This window comes from Pseudophryne corroboree, unplaced genomic scaffold (assembly GCF_028390025.1).
Source record: "Pseudophryne corroboree isolate aPseCor3 unplaced genomic scaffold, aPseCor3.hap2 scaffold_910, whole genome shotgun sequence".
NCBI lineage: Eukaryota > Metazoa > Chordata > Amphibia > Anura > Myobatrachidae > Pseudophryne > Pseudophryne corroboree.
In genome coordinates this window covers 127,947-146,599 of record NW_026970490.1, presented here as the reverse complement: position 1 = coordinate 146,599, position 18,653 = coordinate 127,947, and the positions used below count along the sequence as shown (strand labels likewise).

Sequence of the window (18,653 nt, the reverse complement as noted above, 5' to 3'; positions counted from 1 at the left end):
GCGTAGGGAATAGAGGCATCAGGGATGTGGCGTAGGGAATAGAGGTGTCAGGGATGTAGCGTAGGGAATATAGGCATCAGGGATGTACTAGCAGGTATATAGAGGTCAGTGTACTGTAAAGAGGGGTCAGTAATGCAGTGATGGTTATAGAAAGGTCAGTGATGTAGTGTAGGGTATAGAGGGGTCAGTTATGTAGTGTGGGGTAAAGAGGGGTCAGTAAAGATACTAAGCTGAAGTACTTAGAACACTTCTTGAATTAAGACACAACCTGCAAGAAAAAGTATGCAATATGGGTGAAAAGGCAAATGTCAGAGGTCTGATACAAGTGACCAGCTCCATACCTTGCACCACATAGCGTTATGTTAAACTGGGATATGTTCTTTTTTGGTGTGTGTGTGTGTGTGTGTGTGTGTGTGTGTGTGTGTGTGCCAAAGGCTGCCTGCCTTATTGCTCCTCCCCCATCCGGCTCCCAAGCACCTCTGCTGCCCAGTGATCCAGGAGCCTGCTGCTAGGAAGAAGTGGCCGAGCTTCAGCAAGCGAGTCTGGAAACTGGCGGAGGAAGTCATGATAACCAGATAATGGGGAGTGGAGAGCCAGTTCCAAGGTAATACTTTATACAGCTGGTTGAGATCCTGGTCGGTGGATATGGATTCCAAGAAAACCCTGGAGGTGCTTCCTATCAAGGGAGACACTCTCTTTGGAGAAGACCTCAATAAGATTGTAGCTGATCTGGCTACTGCTAAAACAACTTGCCTACCTAGTATGACTCCTACCACGTAGAAGGCTAAAAGTACTTTTCCTTGGCCCTTTCATCCTCCAGGTAAAGCGTACCCATGGTCAGGCATACCCAAAGCAAGCTCATGCTTCCAGACCTGCCAAGCCCAGACTGAAGCAAGCCTGGGCTGCCCGTCAGCCTGCTTCCAAAACGGACAAGCCTGCCGCATGACGGGGCGGGCCTCCCTCTGGGGGATCCCAGGGTGGGGGGCCCGACTTCTAAGTTTGGCATAGAAAGGTATAATTCTAAGATAGAGAATTCTATTTGGAGCTCACCTTGTACTTTGTGAAGAAATAATCAGCATTGTGGCTGAGCAGATACATGTAGTGTGTGGCTGCAAACTGCATGGATCTGCTGCGTTGCAATGCTGATACTTTTTTTTTCAAAGTACCAATAGCTTCATATAATGTTCACAATTTTTATGCAGGATCAAATAGCTCAATGGGTAGGGTGTTTGATTAGAATTCAACAGGTTATAGGTTTGAATCCTTGGTATTGTAGTTTGAGATGTCGGCATCCTATCACCTGGGATATCATACTAAATAAATGGAGTTGATCAATTTTTTTTTTTTTTATTAAACTAGGGACAATTTCCAGATACTTTTATTTATAACTGAGATTGCCCCCTGGAACTTCACATCAGTTGACAACTATGCATGAGTGGGCAGTGCTTGCCCTGGATCTGCCCACCCATTTGTGTGCCATCATAAAAGAAAGCATAACTGACAGTTATCCTGGGCGTACACTACACAATTATCTGTCAGGCTATCTATCCAGTCTGGATGGATGGAATAAAAATCTGGTAATGTATAGGAGCAAATGTCAATTAACCATTTGCTCCCAAACACTAGAAAAGTGGTCAAAAATGGTCATTACACAAATTGGTTAAACCCAAAATGTAACCAATTTGTTTAGGGGACCATTTTTGTCCATTTTCTAGTGTTTGAGAGTAAATCGTTGATGGTCATTTGCTCACATAGATAACCGGATTTCTATTCCAATCAGCCAGTGTTGGAGAGATGGTCTGCCAGATTACATAATGCATACCAGAGCCATAACTAGACTTTTTAGTGCCCTGTGACAGAGAATTATATGCCCCCCCCCCCCCCCACTATTTTTGCAATATGGACAAAAGGCGCATGCCTCGTGGGGAAGGGGCATAACAAGATTGGTCTCAGAGAAAGCACATGAGATATGAAGATATATCTAGTATACTTGACACTCAATGGTTTGTGGTATTGCCGGGGGGCCCTCCTTAAATGCATATACAGTCACACATGGCTTGCTTGTGCAAATGGCATATCAGCAGTCAGCACTAACTGGTGACATGCCATTTGTACAAGTAAGCCATGTGTGACTAATATATAAACACACTTTATTAAATAACACCTCAAACTACCATACCCAGGATTCAAACCTATAACCTGTTGAATTCTAATCAAACACCCTACCCATTGAGCTACTTGATCCTGCATAAAAATTGTGAACATTATATGAAGCTATTGGTACTTTGCAAAAAAAAATTATTAGCATTGCAACTCAGCAGATCAATGCAGTGTGCAGCCACACACTCCATATATCTGCTCAGCCACAATGCTGATTATTTCTTCACAAAGTACAAGGTGAGCTCCAAATAGAATTCTCTAGCTTAGATTATACCTTTCTATGCAAGGGTAAATAGCTCAATTGTTTGACTGCAATGCCACAGGAAATGGTTTGGATCCAAGACAGTGTGACTGAATAATAAAGAAACCTTAAGATGAGTTCATGAATGTTGTATAAGTATTAGTGAGAGAAGGGGTCAGGAGCATGCTAGGCTGCAAAAAATAAGGTAGGCTGCAAGTGAAAGTAATGATCTCCTATATATTTTCCCAGATCTGTCACTCTGTGTGGCTAACTCTGGGGGAAGTCACAGCAATGGGCGGAGACGGCATCTGCAGGACGATACACCAGTGCCAGCAGCAGACCGTAACAAAGTGACAGATTTGGGAGAATATATAGGAGGTAGGGAGGTGGCCATGGTACATGGCTGACCAAGGGACACTAGCTCATGTACCCCTTTACCACTGAGGCTAGCCACCAAGGATGGACCTGTCACCAGTGCACATGCAATAACCTCTTCTGCTGCCCTCTTTGCAACTCAGATTGCCCAGTGCTCCCCTTCGCTAACAGTCCACAAAGTTTCCCCATCTCACGATCTGCCTCCTCACCGCCACTTTCATCTCTACAGCACACGCGCATATCATACAAGATCCCATCATGCGTACGTAGGTCTGAAATGCCAGAGGGAGGTTGGGGGGAGATTGACATGCGCCAGCAACACCACACAGCTCACTGTGACCACAGTGGAGAGGCGCTGCAACAGGACAATACACCAACCTCGGAGCAAGGAACTGCGTCGGTCAGGAGGAGAACTATTTCAATAGCATAAAAAGGTTAGTGCGTCCCACCCTATGGACACCAGACTCATCAATTCACTGTTGCCAGAGTCTCATACAATGACTCTGAACCTCTAAGCACACTATTTGACTGTCCACACCCTGCTGTGCCTATTACCCATCTCCTCCACCACCCTCAACACTGACCCACACATCATTCACCCACAAAGATACAATAAAGGTAGTTTGGATAAATTAGCTAAATGAAATGGATTTAACCAATTTATCTAAATGACCATTTTTGGATGTTTTCCAGTGTTTGTGAGCAAATGGTCAATTGTCATTTGCTGCCACATATTAGCATAATTTTGTTTCAACTAGAAAAAAAAAATGGACAGATAATCTAAGTGTGGATCCAGTTTAAAGGTCCGTATTCACGGACCGATTTTGGGGAGAGATGTGTGCTGAGCGAACTGCTCAGCACACATCTCTCCCCCCGCTCAGCACAGCGTGATGTGTGCTGAGCGTACGGGGGGTGGGGGGGCGCTCATTTCACCCCCTGTGTAGGGCATTCTGTGTGTATCCAGCTTAACAGGTGTGAGCATCATACAACTACTGACTTGCGAGTAACTATACAGCAGCTCCATACCTTGTGACTTGAAGAAACACCAGTTAACCCCGGGAATGCTGCAGTCAAAGCAACAATTCCTCTTCTTACATTCCGCTGCACTTATTGTGGGGTAGCCGCAATCCCTTCTGCTGTACGGTTCCACATTACATTGTTTCTTGTCACTTCCTGTTGATGCAGTAAGGAAACATCCAGGAATTACAGCAGCTTAGTTTTTTTTTTTTTTAACTGGTGCAATTTAGCTAGATCACAGGGCAATTTAGCTCCTTTGGTCCTTTTTTAGGACCAGTTAATCAGACAGTTGAGCAAACTGAAAAACAGCTAACAGGAAATTTCCACTTAAATGGTATTTTCTAATCTTATCTGACCATGACTAAGAATAAAGGATACACAAGATAAACTCTTATAGCTATTGACCTTATCCATGTTTAAGCTCCATCAAATCTGTAATCAATAGCACTACATGCTCCCACTCTACCACTGTACTGTATACTCTACCTGTGTTTTTAAGGTAAAAACACCATTTAACCCCAGTGACACTTGAATTAAAGCAGCAGCCTCTATAATAGCATTCTTTAGCATTAATCCCAGGAAATCTGCAATCTTCACGCTCTTTGATAGCCACGCTACATTGCTGTTTACTTGGATGGAGCAGAGAGCACAACATCAGGACATAGGAAATATTACAATGCATGATAAGAAAGGTGTGAGTTCTACAGCAAGGCTCTAACCCTTTGCCAGTGCCAAATACATAGGGCTTAACTCAGATCTGATCACAGCAGCAAATTTATTAGCTAAAACCATGTACACTGCAGGGGGGGGGGGGTGTATAATATGTGCAGAGAGAGTTAGATTTTGGTGCGGTGTGTTCAAACTGAAATCTACATTGCAGTGTAAAAACAAAACAGCCAGTATTTACCCTGCACACAAACAATATAACCCACCTAAATCTCTCTGCAAATGTTATATCTGCCCCCCCCCCCCCCCCCCATCCCTGCAGTGCACATGGTTTTGCCCACTAGCTAACAAATTTGCTGCATCTGGGAATTACAGCATCTTAATATTTCTTTTTACAGAGGGTTCAGCAAATTAAATTATTTAGTGAAATACTGTAATCATAACAGTTACAGGGATATTGTAGGTAGATTTATTGTCAGTGGATAAATGTAAAAATTAAACCCTTAGGCATAGTTCCCAAATGCTGTCATTGCAATCCAGATTTTAAGGATATCATGCTTGAGCACGGGTGACTTAATTAGAACTTCGGTCAATGTGAATTAACCATTGGACTCAACCATGGTTATCCTTAAAACCCAGGGGTCTATTTAAGATCGATCTTAATCGATGTTGGGCTTCCAGGTTGAAAAAAAAACACACATTTACTAACATTTTAAAATTTATATAAAAAATCATCTGTTCGTAAATGCAGTGCACATGGTTTTGCCCAACTGCTAACAAAAATCCTGCTGCGATCAACTCAGAATTACCCCCCATGGCCCTCATTCCGAGTTGTTCGCTCGCAAGCTGCTTTTAGCAGCATTGCACACGCTAAGCCGCCGCCTACTGGGAGTGAATCTTAGCATCTTAAAATTGCGAACGAAAGATTTGCACTATTGCGATAAGACATCTCTGTGCAGTTTCTGAGTAGCTCGAGACTTACTCTGCCAGTGCGATCAGTTCAGTGCTTGTCGTTCCTGGTTTGACGTCACAAACACACCCAGCGTTCGCCCAGACACTCCTCCGTTTCTCCAGCCATTACCGCGTTTTTCCCAGAAACGGTAGCATTTTTTCCCACACGCCCCTAAAACGGTCTGTTTCCGCCCAGAAACACCCACTTCCTGTCAATCACATTACGATCACCAGAACGATGAAAAAACGGTGAGTAATATTCCTAACTGCATAGCAAATTTACTTGGCGCAGTCGCAGTGCGAACATTGCGCATGCGCATTAAGCGGAAAATCGCTGCGATGCGAAGAAAATTACAGAGCGAACAACTCGGAATGACCACCTATGTGCACTGCAGGGAAGGCAGATTTAACATGTGCAGAGAGAGTTAGATTTGGGTGTGGTGTGTTCAATCTGCAATCTAATTTGCAGTGTAAAAATAAAGCAGTCAGTATTTACCCTGCACAGAAACAAAATAACTCACCCAAATCTAACTCTTTCTGCACATGTTATATCTGCCTCCCCTGCAGTACACATGGTTTTGCCCAACTGCTAACAAAATTCCTGCTGCGATCAACTTGGAATTACCCCCATCGAATTACCCCCATTTTCACACTGCTCGTGTATATAAGACATAGGGCCTAATTCAGTTTGGATCGTAATACGCGTTCCAACCGCAAAAACTATGAAGAGGATTGGGGCATATACGCAGGGTCCATCCTGTGCGCGTGCCTACATTTTCTCCGGGTGCCCCGCAGAAAATGCGAATGCCTCTGCCTGTCAATCAGTAGAGGGCGTACCTTCGCAGGTATATCGCGATCATGAGCCATGTCTCCCATTTTTGTCATTATAGGTGCTCTGTGAGCTGCTGGCCATGCCCCAGCCCCTCTGTCTCCCGTGAATAGACATTGAGGCTTATTCAGACCAGATCGCTTCAATTTATTTTCACCCAACGGGCAATCTGGTCTGCACTGCACAAGCGTATGCGCCACAATGCGTAAGTGCGACGGTCCGGAGATCACAAGAAGATTGACAAGAAGAGGGTGTTTGTGTGGGTTGCAACTGAATGTTTCTAGGGAGTGTCCGGAAAAACACTGGAGGGACCCGGCGTTTTGTGGGAGGATTTGTGACGTCACCTCAATGGCTGAGTAAGTGCTGAGCTGTGCAGCTCTTGTGCACATGTGATCACACACCTGCACAGCAAATTTTCCCTTCCGCTGTAGGCGGCAACTACCTGATTACAGGGATGCAAAAAACACACCCTAGCGATCAGGTCTGAATTACCCACAATGTGCATATTTGCAGAGCAACAAGCTACAGGGAGCCTTCCACCCCCCCCCCCTTCCCCATGACTATGGGACACTGCGGCCCCCACAGGGGGGGGGGGTTGTTAGCTGGACATTCCCAAAAAAAGTGACTGTCCTGCAAAAATTGGTATAGTTGGGAGGTATGTTCAAATACATTTATTGTTTTGCATGCGGGGTAAATACTGGCTTCTTTGACATTTAGCCACAAATGCTGCACAGCTGAATTACAGTATTACACTGCAATTAACAGTTATGCTAGGACATTCCCCCTCCCAAATCTACCTCTCTCTGCATGTTACATCTGTCCCACAGTGGCGTGCGGTGAGGTCAGTGGCTAGTGAGGCACTACAGCCATAATTTCCGCCGAATCCTGCCGATGACCCTTAGCCAATGCCCGCTACTGCCTCTGAGCCGATACCCGCTGCCACCGTCAATGGCTTACAAACTCTCCCACAATCAACTGACCCAGCCCTCCACCACTAATTTCTATCTCAGTCCGATGCCGCCAATGCCCGCTGCCTGCCTGCTCATTGTTCTTGTTATATATTATACATTTTTAAAGAAAAAAAAATGAGTGTTTGGGACTGGGAAGGGTGAGGGAGGAGGACATGAATGCACTTTTGTTGTCCAGGGCTTCCATTAACTTAAAGGAGAAGGGTCTGAATGGGTTAAAAAAAATGCGTGAGGTCCCCCCTCCTTAGTATAACCAGCCTCGGGCTCTTTGAGCTGGTCCTGGTTTTTTAAATACTGGGGGGAAAATTGGACAGGGGTTCCCCGTATTTAGACAACCAGCACCGGGCTCTTAGAACGGTCCAGGTTCCAAAAATACGTGGGACAAAAGATGTAGGGGTCCCCCATATTTTTAAAACCAGCACCGGGCTCCACTAGCCAGAGAGATAATGCCACAGACGGGGGACACTTTTATGTAGGTCCCTGCGGCCCTGGCATTACCCCTCCAACTAGTCACCCCTGGCCGGGGTTCCCTGGAGGAGTGGGGACCCCTTAAATCAAGAGGTTCCTCCCCTCGAGGCACCCAAGGGCCAGAGGTGAAGCCCGAGGCTGTCCCCAGCACCCCTGGGTGGTGGGTGCCGGGCTGATAGCCATGTGTGTAAAAAAAGAATATTGTTTTTGTTGTTGTGGAACTACAAGGCCCAGCAAGCCTCCCCCGCTTGCTGGTACTTGGAGAACCTCAAGTACCAGCAGGCGGGGAAATAACGGGCTTGCTGGTACCTGTAGTTCTACAACAACAAAAAATACCCAAATAAAAACACAAACACACACACCGTGACAGTAAAATTATTGAGACAGGCTGTAGCATGTGGGTGCATGTAACCCTATAAAAGTGATGGATTGGGTGACTATTACAATACCCACTGTTGCTGTCTGAAAAATTATGGATTTATAGATTGCTCTGCCGAGACATGTTTTTTTCTAAAATGCACCACAGGTATGGATGGATAGTATACTTGACGACACAGAGGTAGGTAGAGCAGTGGCCTACTGTACCGTACTGCTATATATTATATTATTTATTATTATTATTATTATCCTTTATTTATATGGCGCCACAAGGGTTCCGCAGTGCCCAATTACAGAGTACATAAACAAATAATCAAACAGGAAAACAGCAATTTACAGTTGACAACAATATAGGACAAGTACAGGGTAAATAAACATAGCTACATCAGCAGATGACACTGGAATAAGTATCAGGTGGCAGAAGACTGCTGGATTTGGTGCAGCTGAAGATTATTAAAGTAAGAAAAGAGTAAGCACATGAGGGAAGAGGGCCCTGCTCGTGAGAGCTTACATTCTAAAAGGGAGGGGTAGACAGACAGGGGTGAGACAGATGGGGTACATAGAGAGCGTGGAACAGAGGTTTAGGATGAGATTTGGCTGGGTTTGGTGAAGAAGTGGGTCTTGAGAGCCCGTTTGAAGTTTTGTAGAGAGGTGGAGAGTCTGAGGGGGAGAGATAGGGAATTCCAGAGAAGTGGTGCAGCACGTGAAAAATCTTGGAGGTAGGAGTGGGAGGAAGTAATCCGTAGGCAGGAGTCGGTGTGCATTAGCAGAGCGAAGAGGGCGGGTGGGAGTGTAAAGCGAGATAAGATCAGAGATGTAGATTGGAGAGGAGTGGGTGAGGGCTTTGTAAGCAAGTGTGAGAAGCTTGAAATGGATTCTGAAAGGGAAGGGGAGCCAGTGAAGAACTAGTAAGAGAGGAGAGGTGGACGTAGTGCGTTTGGTGAGGAAAATGAGCCGGGAAGCAGCATTGAGGATAGATTGGAGTGGAGAGAGGTATTTGTCAGGAATGCCAGTCAGGAAGAGATTACAGCAGTCCAGTCTGGAGATGACCAGTGAGTGGATAAGAGTCTTAGTAGCATCCTGGGTCAGAAAGGGTCTGATCCTGGAAATATTTTTTAGATGAAAACGGCAGGTTTGTGAGAGGTGCTGAATGTGTGGTTTGAAGGAGAGGGAGGAGTCAAGGATTACTCCAAGACAGCGCACTTGGGGGGTAGAGGAGATAGTAGTGCCATCAATAGATAATGAGATTGTAGGAGGTGAGGTTATGCGGGAGGGAGGTAGGATGATCAGCTCGGTCTTAGACATGTTAAGTTTAAGAAAGCGCTGGGACATCCAGGAAGAGATAGCAGAGAGACAGTTGGAGATACGAGTGAGGAGAGTAGGGGAGAGGTCTGGAGAGGAAAGATAGATTTGAGTGTCATCAGCATAGAGATGATATTGGAAACCAAAAGAACTAATGAGCTTACCTAGTGAGGACGTATAGAGAGAGAAGAGAAGAGGACCAAGGACAGAACCTTGGGGTACCCCTACAGTTAGTGGAAGTGAGGGGGAGGTGGAGTCATGAGAGGAGACAGAGAATGAACGGTCAGAAAGTTAGGACGACAACCAAGAGAGGGCTGTGTTACGCAGACCAATGGAGTGAAGGATTTGCAGTAGGAGAGGATGGTCCACAGTGTCAAAAGCAGCAGAGAGATCAAGTAGAATAAGTAGAGAGTAGTGTCCCTTAGATTTAGCAGCATGGAGGTCATTGCATACTTTTGTAAGGGCAGTTTCAGTGGAGTGGAGAGGACGGAAGCCAGACTGGAATGGGTCAAGCAGTGAGTGTGAGGAAAGAAAGGAAGTAAGGCGGTTGTAGACAATACGCTCAAGGAGTTTGGAGGCAAAAGGGAGGAGAGAGATGGGTCGGTAGTTGGAGAGAGTGTTTGGATCAAGGGTAGGTTTTTTAAGAATAGGAGAGATGAGAGCGTGCTTGAAGGCAGAGGGGACAGTGCCTGATGAGAGGGAGAGATTGAGAAGGTGGGAAAGATGGGAAAAAGCAGAAGAAGAGAGGTGGCAAAGGAGGCGGGAGGGGATTGGGTCAAGTGGGGAGGTGGTGAGGGGACAGGAACGAATGAGGGCCATGACTTCCTCTCCAGATGCATGGGAGAAAGATGACAGAGTTGGTGCGAGGGATGGGGAGGGTTGGTAAGGGTTGGGAGAAGGCTGGTTACTGATAGTCTGGTGTGATGTGATGTCCTGACGTATGGAGTCAATTTTGGATGTGAAGTAAGTGGCAAAGTCAAGAGCAGAGAGTGAGGAAGGGAGACGAGGTGGAGGTGGGCAGAGGAGTGAGTTGAGAGTGGCAAAGAGGCGCCGGGGGTTGGAAGACTGGGAGGAGATGAGGTTCTTGAAGTATGACTGTTTAGCAAGAGAAAGGGCAGCACTGAAGGATGAGAGCATAAGTTTGAAATGGAGGAAGTCTGCCTTAGAGCGTGATTTCCTCCAGTGTCGCTCAGCCGTACGTGAGCATTTTTGCAGATATCTGGTGCATTTGGTGTGCCAGGGTTGAGGTGTTAATTTGTGAGGGTGAATAGTGGTTGGTGGAGCAACAGAGTCAAGAGCAGAAGTAAGGGAAGCATTGTATGTGGAAGTGGCTTGTTCAGGGCATGAGAGAGAGAGAATAGGAGAGAGAAGTGAGTCAAACAGGGAGGAAAGGAATGTGGTGTCAATAGCTTCAATGTTACGCTTAGTGATGGTAGCCTTAGGAGGTAGAGATGGGGAAGTCGAGAGAGATAGGTTGAAGGAGAGCAGGTGGTGGTCAGAGAGGGGAAATGGGGAGTTGGAAAAATCAGAAATATCACAGCGGTGAGTGAAGACCAGATCCAGTGAGCTCCCATTCACATGGGAGGGTGAGGAGGTCCACTGGGAGAGACCAAGTGAAGAGGTGAGGTTAAGGAGTTTAGAGGCAGGGGATTGTGTGGGGATGTCAATAGGGATGTTGAAATCGCCTAGGATAATGGTGGGAATGTCAGAAGAGAGGAAGTGAGGAAGCCAGGAAGCAAAGTTGTCGATTAATTTGGAAGCAGTGCCAGGGGGGCGGTAAATGACAGCTACTCTAAGATAAACTGGTTGGAAGAGGCATATGGCGTGGACCTCAAATGTAAAGAATATAAGGGATGGTTCTGGTGGTATGAGTTGGTAGGAGTAACTAGAAGGTAAAAGGACCCCAACACCACCCCCATGGCGACCCCCAGGTCGGGGTGTGTGTGTGAATGTAAGGCCCCCAGCAGAGAGAGCAGCAGCAGAAGTAGTGTCAGAGGGCGTAATCCAAGTTTCAGTAATGGCTAGTAGGTGTAGGGAGTTGGAAATGAAAAGGTCATGAGTGGGGACCAGTTTGTTATAAACAGATCTGGCATTCCAGAGGGCACAGGATAGGGGGTATGAGTTTGTGGGAGAGATGTGAATTAGATTTTCAGGGTTGCTGTAGCGATGAGGTGGGATTAACTTTGAGGGCAGGGATGATGAGAGAGTAGTGATGGTACGGGTGCCTGAGCAAGGAGGGGAAACTGCAGGAGGTGGGCAGGGAGGGAGGTCAGTGTGATGTGGATGGGGGTGTGGGGAGGTGACAGGGAAGGGAGAGAGGGAGCAGGGCTGAGTTGTGGGGTAGCAGGACCATGGGGCAGAGGTGAATGAAAGTGGGGTAACAGGAAAGGTGGGGGAAGGAAACAGAGGGATGGAGGGGAGACAGAGGAGGGGAGAGAGGAGGAGGTGGAGGAGACTAGGGGGGAAGGCTAAAGATACATTATTAGGTAGACACTTAGTGATGTGGGGAGTATAAGAAAACCTTGACATAGTGTTAAGTAGGTAAATAGGTTGAGGGAAAGTGGAAGTAGGAGAGGAGACTGTAAGGCAATCCGAGCAGAAGAATTGCAGAAATGCAGGTGAGAAAAGCTGTGTAGGCTCAAGGGGTGTAGATTTAGTATGAAATGAGTCAAAAGCGTAGATAAAGTGGGTGCAGAAAAGTATTTGGAGTGTAAGAAATGAAAGGATTGTGAGAGGTTTAAGAAGCAATGGTAATTATGTTAGATGTTTTAAGTGTTTGCAGGTAAAATTGCATTGGTGCAGCTGTGCTTAAAAAACAAAATTACAATAATACAGATACAGGCATTTGTAGGTGAAATGGATGGTTTATGAAATGTCCAAGTAAGGTAGTTCTGTGCTATGTAATCAGATGCAACAATCAGGAGGTGAGTGATCTGAGGAGTAAGTGACTCACATTTGTTATTAGTTCTTCAGTTTTCTTTGTTTTGTTAGATTGGTGTGCTTCTGTTTTCCTTCTTTTTCACTTCGATTGAACGCTGATTGAACACTGCTGTTATGTGTCAATTTTATCACGGTTTGATAAAAATGCACGCTTAGATCAATAAATGCACAGCCAAATGGCTTTGCACAGCCTACACCATTGGACTTAAGTAGAAGACTATTACAAGTGAAACCAATAATTGAAATCTGTAACCACACCCCACCCCCTCAAATGCCAGGCAATAAATTACCTTAAAAACAACAACCAGGCATTCCACAAAGACTAAACTGGGTCTATATCATTCAAAACTTTAAAAAAGTACTTCAAAATCACATACTATGCAATAATGTTTCAATTTGCATTACCCAGCAGAATTAGCTTTGCATATATAGATATAGTGCAGCAGAATATATTGGTGGTTGTAGTCAATTGTAATTACCTGTAGGTGACAAGAAGAGAAGAAACGTCAATTCACAATCGATATCAGCTGAAGATAAATTAATGCTGATTGAACACTGCTGTTATGTGTCAATTTTATCACGCTTTGATAAAAATGCATGCTTAGATCAATAAATGCACAGCCAAACGGCTTTGCACAGCCTACACCATTGGACTTAAGTAGAAGACTATTACAAGTGAAACCAATAATTGAAATCTGTAACCACACCCCACCCCCTCAAATGCCAGGCAATAAATTACCTTAAAAACAACAACCAGGCATTCCACAAAGATTAAACTGGGTCTATATCATTCAAAACTTTAAAAAAGTACTTCAAAATCACATACTATGCAATAATGTTTCAATTTGCATTACCCAGCAGAATTAGCTTTGCATATATAGATATAGTGCAGCAGAATATATTGGTGGTTGTAGTCAATTGTAATTACTCAGCAGAATTAGCTTTGCATATATAGATATAGTGCAGCAGAATATATTGGTGGTTGTAGTCAATTGTAATTACCCAGCAGAATTAGCTTTGCAAATATAGATATAGTGCAGCAGAATATATTGGTGGTTTTAGTCAGTTGTAATTACCCAGCAGAATTAGCTTTGCATATATATAGTGCAGCAGAATATATTGGTGGTTGTAGTCAAATTAAGCAGACGGGAGAAGTCAGGATAGTGCGCAAGGGCATAGAAGGGAGCGGCTCAAGAAAAGAGAAGTGGAAACAGACAGCAAACTAGGCTGGAGAGAGACCTGAGACAAAGAGATCTGAATTATACGAGAGCCGACCAGGGGAAAAACAAATTATGCAGTCAAGTTTCCCACATTTGGAAAAATCACAGGAGCAGCACACCCAGAGTGCAATGAGTGAGCCTTGCCCTGGGAGAAGCACCTTCATGATCATAGTATATCACCTGGCAGGTAAGTAGGAGTTGGGCTAGAGCTGGGGAGGGTCGCTGCTCGGGCACCCCCCTGTCAAGTGAAGGAGATCCAACTGAGGCAGCACAAGGAATCTCTCGAAAGAAGAACAAGGCTAGAGGAAGATCTGAGACAAATAAATCTGACTTTTACCAGAGCTGACCAGAGGAAAGAACAAACACAGTCCCCCACTACCACAAATAATGCAGTCGAGTTTCCCACATTTGGGGAAATCATACGGGTCAGCATACCCAGAATACAATGAATGAACCTCACCCTGGGAGAACAATCTTCATGACCATGGTATCTCCTATGCAAAATAAGTATGATTTGGGATAGGGCTTGGGAGGGCCGCTGCTCAGGCACATCTCTGTCAAGTAAAGGAGATTCAACTGAGGCAGCACAAGGGAACTCTCATCTGGGGACAACAACTGCAGGGAGAACACATATTTTCAGATGAACATGGGAGGGCAGAAGGCTACCTAATACTGAAGCACCCCCAAACAACAAACCAAATGCAACAACTAGTGCAAGCATTCCTGGGGGAAGGCCTGCAGCAGATGGATTTGCATATGGTGATGTCATCCAAGCAGTGGGTCAAAGTTGGCTTCAACCCTCGTCTGCATATGAAAAGAGAAAAGGGGCGTGCAGGGCATGGCAGCATTTTTCGGCGCTTGGATGACCCCTAGTTCGCATTAAACACCTCCACCCTCCTTCGGTGTGGGGCTCATGTTGGCTATGCCCCAGCCCCGAAGCATTCAAGCTGATTTCTTGCAGCAGCTGGGCACTGTAACAGCTCCAGAGCTGCTCTGTAAGGCAAATAAAAGGGTGTGGGACCTGCAGCACTACCTGTAGTTCGCATTGTGCGTTGGAAGGCACAAAGTAAGCAGACGGGAGAAGTCAGGATAGTGCGCAAGGGCATAGAAGGGAGCAGCTCAAGAAAAGAGAAGTGGAAACAGACAGCAAACTAGGCTGGAGAGAGACCTGAGACAAAGAGATCTGAATTATACGAGAGCCGACCAGGGGAAACACAAATTATGCAGTCAAGTTTCCCACATTTGGGGAAATCGCAGGAGCAGCACACCCAGAGTGCAATGGGTGAGCCTTGCCCTGGGAGAAGCACCTTCGTGATTATAGTATCTCACCTGGCAGGTTAGTAGGAGTTGGGCTAGAGCTGGGGAGGGTCGCTGCTCGGGCACCCCCCTGTCAAGTGAAGGAGATCCAACTGAGGCAGCACAAGGGAACTCTCGAAATAAGAACAAGGCTAGAGGAAGATCTGAGACAAAGAAATCTGACTTTTACCAGAGCTGACATCACATCACACCAGACTATCAGTAACCAGCCTTCTCCCATCCCTTACCAACCCTCCCCATCCCTCGCACCAACTCTGTCATCTTTCTCCCATGCATCTGGAGAGGAAGTCATGGCCCTCATTCGTTCCTGTCCCCTCACCACCTCCCCACTTGACCCTATCCCCTCCCGCCTCCTCTGCCACATCTCTTCTTCTGCTTGTTCCCATCTTTCCCACCTTCTCAATCTCTCCCTCTCATCAGGCACTGTCCCCTCTGCCTTCAACCACGCTCTCATCTCTCCTATTCTTAAAAAACCTACCCTTGATCCAAACACTCTCTCCAACTACCGACCCATCTCTCTTCTCCCTTTTGCCTCCAAACTCCTTGAGCGTATTGTCTACAACCGCCTTACTTCCTTTCTTTCCTCACACTCACTGCTTGACCCATTCCAGTCTGGCTTCCGTCCTCTCCACTCCACTGAAACTGCCCTTACAAAAGTATGCAATGACCTCCATGCTGCTAAATCTAAGGGACACTACTCTCTACTTATTCTACTTGATCTCTCTGCTGCTTTTGACACTGTGGACCATCCTCTCCTACTGCAAATCCTTCACTCCATTGGTCTGCGTAACACTGCCCTCTCTTGGTTGTCGTCCTACCTTTCTGACCGTTCATTCTCTGTCTCCTCTCATGACTCCACCTCCCCCTCACTTCCACTAACTGTAGGGGTACCCCAAGGTTCTGTCCTTGGTCCTCTTCTCTCTCTATACGTCCTCACTAGGTAAGCTCATTAGTTCTTTTGGTTTCCAATATCATCTCTATGCTGATGACACTCAAATCTATCTTTCCTCTCCAGACCACTCCCCTACTCTCCTCACTCGTATCTCCAACTGTCTCTCTGCTATCTCTTCCTGGATGTCCCAGCGCTTTCTTAAACTTAACATGTCTAAGATCGAGCTGATCATCTTCCCTCCCTCCCGCATAACCTCACCTCCTACAATCTCATTATCTATTGATGGCACTACTATCTCCTCTACCCCCCAAGTGCGCTGTCTTGGAGTAATCCTTGACTCCTCCCTCTCCTTCAAACCACACATTCAGCACCTCTTACAAACCTGCCGTTTTCATCTAAAAAATATTTCCAGGATCAGACCCTTTCTGACCCAGGATGCTACTAAGACTCTTATCCACTCACTGGTCATCTCCAGACTGGACTACTGTAATCTCCTCCTGACTGGCATTCCTGACAAATACCTCTCTCCACTCCAATATATCGTCAATGCTGCTGCCCGGCTCATTTTCCTCACCAAATGCACTACGTCCACCTCTCCTCTCTTACTAGTCCTTCCCTGGCTCCCCTTCCCTTTCAGAATCCATTTCAAGCTTCTCACACTTGCTTACAAAGCCCCTAACCACTCCTCTCCCATCTACATCTCTGATCTTATCTCGCTTTACACTCCCACCCGTCCTCTTCGCTCTGCTAATGCACGCCGACTCTCCTGCCTACGGATTACTTCCTCCCACTCCTACCTCCAAGATTTTTCACGTGCTGCACCACTTCTCTGGAATTCCCTACCTCTCCCCCTCAGACTCTCCACCTCTCTACAAAACTTCAAATGGGCTCTCAAGACCCACTTCTTCACCAAACCCAGCCAAATCTCATCCTAAACCTCTGTTCCACGCTCTCTATGTACCCCATCTGTCTCACCCCTGTCTGTCTACCCCTCCCCTTTAGAATGTAAGCTCTCACGAGCAGGGCCCTCTTCCCTCATGTGCTTACTCTTTTCTTACTTTAATAATCTTCAGCTGCACCAAATCCAGCAGTCTTCTGCCACCTGATACTTATTCCAGTGTCATCTGCTGATGTAGCTATGTTTATTTACCCTGTACTTGTCCTATATTGTCATCAACTGTAAGTTGCTGTTTTCCTGTTTGATTATTTGTTTATGTACTCTGTAATTGGGTGCTGCGGAACCCTTGTGGCGCCATATAAATAAAGGATAATAATAATAATAAATAATATAATATATAGCAGTACGGTACAGTAGGCCACTGCTCTACCTACCTCTGTGTCATCAAGTATACTATCCATCCATACCTGTGGTGCATTTTAGAAAAAAAACATATCTCGGCAGAGCAATCTATAAATCCATCATTTTTCAGACAGCAACAGTGGGTATTGTAATAGTCACCCAATCCATCACTTTTATAGGGTTACATGCATCCACATGCTACAGCCTGTCTCAATAATTTTACTGTCACGGTGTGTGTGTTTGTGTTTTTATTTGGGTATTTTTTTGTTGTTGTAGAACTACAGGTACCAGCGAGCCCGTTATTTCCCCGCCTGCTGGTACTTGAGGTTCTCCAAGTACCAGCAAGTGGGGGAGGCTTGCTGGGCCTTGTACTTCCACAACAAAAAAAACAATGTTCTTTTTTTACACTTATGGCTATCAGCCCGGCACCCACCACCCAGGGGTGCTGGGGACAGCCTCGGGCTTCACCCCTGGCCCTTGGGTGCCTCGAGGGGAGGAACCTCTTGATTTAAGGGGTCCCCACTCCTCCAGGGAACCCCGGCCAGGGGTGACTAGTTGGAGGGGTAATGCCAGGGCCGCAGGGACCTACATAAAAGTGTCCCCCGTCTGTGGCATTATCTCTCTGGCTAGTGGAGCCCGGTGCTGGTTTTAAAAATATGGGGGACCCCTACATCTTTTGTCCCACGTATTTTTGGAACCAGGACCCGTCTAAGAGCCCGGTGCTGGTTGTCTAAATACGGGGAACCTCTGTCCATTTTTCCCCCCAGTATTTAAATAACCAGGACCGGCTCAAAGAGGCTGGTTATACTAAGGAGGGGGGACCTCACACATTTTTTTTTAACCCATTCAGACCCTTCTCCTTTAAGTTAATGGAAGCCCTGGACAACAAAAGTGCATTCATGTCCTCCTCCCTCACCCTTCCCAGTCCCAAACACTCATTTTTTTTTTCTTTAAAAATTTACAATATATCACAAGAACAATGAGCAGGGCATTGGCGGCATCGGACTGAGATAGAAATTAGTGGTGGAGGGCTGGGTCAGTTGATTGTGGGAGAGTTTGTAAGCCATTGGCGGTGGCAGTGGGTATCGGCTCAGAGGCAGTAGCGGGCATTGGCTAAGGGTCATCGGCAGAATTCAGCGGACATTATGGCTGTAGTGCCTCACTAGCCACTGACCTCACCGCACGCCACTGTGGGACAGATGTAACATGCAGAGAGAGGTAGATTTTGGGAGAAGGAATGTCCTAGCATAACTGTTAATTGCAGTGTAATACTGTAATTCAACTGTGCAGCATTTGTGGCTAAATGTCAAAGAAGCCAGTATTTACCCTGCATGCAAAACAATAAATGTATTTGCACATACCTCCCAACTAACCCAATTTTTGCAGGACAGTCACTTTTTTGGGAATGTCCAGCTAACCCAAACAACCCCCCCCCCCCCAGTGTCCCATAGTCATGGGGAAGGGGGGGGTGGAAGGCTCCCTGTAGCTTGTTGCTCTGCAAATATGCACATTGTGGGTAATTCAGACCTGATCGCTAGGGTGTGTTTTTTGCATCCCTGTGCTCAGGTAGTTGACGCCTACAGCGGAAGGGAAAATTTGCTGTGCAGGTGTGTGATCACATGTGCACAA

At 46.1% G+C, this 18,653-nt stretch overlaps 3 non-coding genes across 3 annotated transcripts; all 3 read right to left on the bottom strand.

Annotated features, from left to right (window-relative positions):
* Positions 1 to 13,547: 13,547 nt before the first annotated feature.
* On the bottom strand, positions 13,548 to 13,710 carry LOC135045562 (U1 spliceosomal RNA). Its single transcript, XR_010238000.1, has one exon. It is a non-coding gene; the product is annotated as a U1 spliceosomal RNA (small nuclear RNA).
* A 152-nt stretch (positions 13,711 to 13,862) lies between these two features.
* On the bottom strand, positions 13,863 to 14,026 carry LOC135045545 (U1 spliceosomal RNA). Its single transcript, XR_010237984.1, has one exon. It is a non-coding gene; the product is annotated as a U1 spliceosomal RNA (small nuclear RNA).
* Positions 14,027 to 14,696: 670 nt separating this feature from the next.
* LOC135045555 (U1 spliceosomal RNA) lies at positions 14,697 to 14,859 on the bottom strand. Its single transcript, XR_010237994.1, has one exon. It is a non-coding gene; the product is annotated as a U1 spliceosomal RNA (small nuclear RNA).
* Positions 14,860 to 18,653: the final 3,794 nt, after the last annotated feature.